The sequence below is a fragment of the Chrysoperla carnea genome (assembly GCF_905475395.1).
Source record: "Chrysoperla carnea chromosome X unlocalized genomic scaffold, inChrCarn1.1 SUPER_X_unloc_78, whole genome shotgun sequence".
In the NCBI taxonomy this organism is placed as follows: Eukaryota; Metazoa; Arthropoda; class Insecta; order Neuroptera; family Chrysopidae; genus Chrysoperla; species Chrysoperla carnea.
The window spans coordinates 2,501-5,000 of record NW_025408209.1 but is presented as its reverse complement, the minus strand read 5'-3'; the positions used below and the strand labels follow the sequence as shown (position 1 = coordinate 5,000).

Below are 2,500 nucleotides of genomic sequence, written 5' to 3'. Positions count from 1 at the left end.
CCTGAGGGAAACTTCGGAGGGAACCAGCTACTAGATGGTTCGATTAGTCTTTCGCCCCTATACCCAGTTCCGACGATCGATTTGCACGTCAGAATCGCTACGGACCTCCATCAGGGTTTCCCCTGACTTCATCCTGACCAGGCATAGTTCACCATCTTTCGGGTCCCAGCGTGTACGCTCTAGGTGCGCCTCTATTATAATATAATCCGAAAACTAAATTATAATAATATAAGACGCCCTAGGAGTGCGATATTTAATACATAATATAAATATATCCTCCTTTTATCATTTATAAAAAAATATAAATAATATTTACTTTCATTGTGCCTTTGGGTTTCATAAAATTTATAAATATTTCGATGAAAAAATATTTTATTCCCAATGACTTGCGTACATGCTAGACTCCTTGGTCCGTGTTTCAAGACGGGTCCTGAAAGTACCCAAAGCTATATCGTCGCTGACAGATAAATTTTTAATAAAAAAAAATGAGCCAGTTCATTATCATACACCTACTGACAGTTAAATAGTATCATATAACGGCATAAAATCCGTATATATAATATGTTTTAATAAAAAAACCTATTTATACTCGTGGTGGATCTGAACGCGTTAATAACGCGACTCAATATCAATTTATAATTAATACCATCAAACAATTAATCAAGAAACATAGGCGTTTAACATACACAAAATATTATCAAAAAATAATATTGTACATTAATCAACGCACCAATGCCTATAGATTAATATTTAATGGGTCGCAACGTCCTACAAGATGAGAAGTGCATACCTCGTTATCATACAATTAACAATATACAGCAGTGCATATATTTTTACTAAAAATAAATTCCTAATAAAAATTTTTGTCACATGCTAGTACAAATTGGTTGATTAACGATAAAAAGTAAATGAATCTCATCTTTCGACCTTTCGGGTTTCTCAGGTTTACCCCTGAACGGTTTTACGTACTCTTTAACTCTCTCTTCAAAGTTCTTTTCAACTTTCCCTCACGGTACTTGTTCGCTATCGGTCTCGTGGTAATATTTAGCCTTAGATGGAGTTTACCACCCCACTTAGAGCTGCACTCTCAAGCAACCCGACTCTAAGGAAAGATTCACCTATCATCAATAATAATCACTACGGGCCTGGCACCCTCTATGGGTATATGGCCCCATTCAAGATGGACTTGGATGTATTATATAACAATAGGTTTATATTGAATCTTCCTAAACACTACATTCCCCAAGTGTCTGTTTATCAGCCACGGGGTTCAGTGCTGGGCTTATCCCTGTTCGCTCGCCGCTACTAAGGGAATCCTAGTTAGTTTCTTTTCCTCCGCTTAATAATATGCTTAAATTCAGCGGGTAATCTCACCTACTCTGAGGTCGTAAAAGTTTTTAGAAGTATTAAAACAAAAATTTTTTTTATATATTATGTTTTTGTTATATTTTATAAGTAAACAATTTTCTTAATTATTCATACTCAAATTTTTTTAATATTATTATATAATATTATTTTTATATTTATCTAAAGAGAAGAAAATAAAAAATAAATAATTATATATATTAATTTTTTTCGAGTATATTGAAAATTTTATTACAAATAAAATATTCCATAACAAAATATTAATATATAATATTTTTGTTTATTCTTCTTTATTTAATATTTTAAAAATATATTATTAATATCATTTATTATTAATATTATTATTAACATAAAGTTTTATAATATTATATATAAATGATAAAAAATAATATTGATATATTAATTTAAAAATGTCGACAAATAATAAAAAATATATAAATTTTAAATGCTATTAAAAACATTTTATATTTATTTTTTTCTTATATTTGGCGTAAAACATTCATATATAAATAATTTTACATTTCTTTTATAAAAATTTTATTTATCAATTTAATTAAATATGAAAAAATAAATTTTCTTTTTTAATTATTGATAAATTTCTTTTTCATAAAAAAAATTTTATGTAAAATAATCTTTTATTATATTAATATAATGTATACGACCCCTCAGCCAGATGTGGTCCGGGAACAGTATCCAAGGACCGCAATGTGCGTTCGAAATGTCAATGTTCATGTGTCCTGCAGTTCACAAGTTGACGCGCAATTAGCTGCGTTCTTCATCGACCCACGAGCCAAGTGATCCACCGTCCAGGGTAATCTTTTTAAATTTTAAATGTAAGTATTATTATTAATAATAATCTTTATTTTTAATATAAAAAATAAAATTATTAATTTATATATCTTTATAAATTCTTTTAAAATAAAAAAATTTTTCTAGAATATAAATTATATATTTTATTTTAAATATATATATATAATTAAAGATATTATGGTATTAATAAATATATACATAACATTTTTGATATTTTTGTTAGTGCTAGCTAGATATAATAATTAATATTTGGTATATTTTATAGAAATGTATTTATTTTTTTTATAAATTATTTTCTACATAAAAATATATATAATATTAATAT

General features: G+C 27.2%; 2 non-coding genes across 2 annotated transcripts in view; both read right to left on the bottom strand.

Annotated features, from left to right (window-relative positions):
• The window catches only part of LOC123304669, a 4,578-nt gene extending 3,190 nt beyond the window's left edge, over positions 1–1,388 (bottom strand). The window contains exon 1 of the ribosomal RNA XR_006536668.1: positions 1–1,388. This exon is cut by the window's left edge and continues 3,190 nt beyond it. This is a non-coding gene — a ribosomal RNA (large subunit ribosomal RNA).
• Positions 1,389–2,024: 636 nt separating this feature from the next.
• LOC123304671 lies at positions 2,025–2,179 on the bottom strand. The gene has a single exon (XR_006536670.1). It is a non-coding gene; the product is annotated as a 5.8S ribosomal RNA (ribosomal RNA).
• Positions 2,180–2,500: the final 321 nt, after the last annotated feature.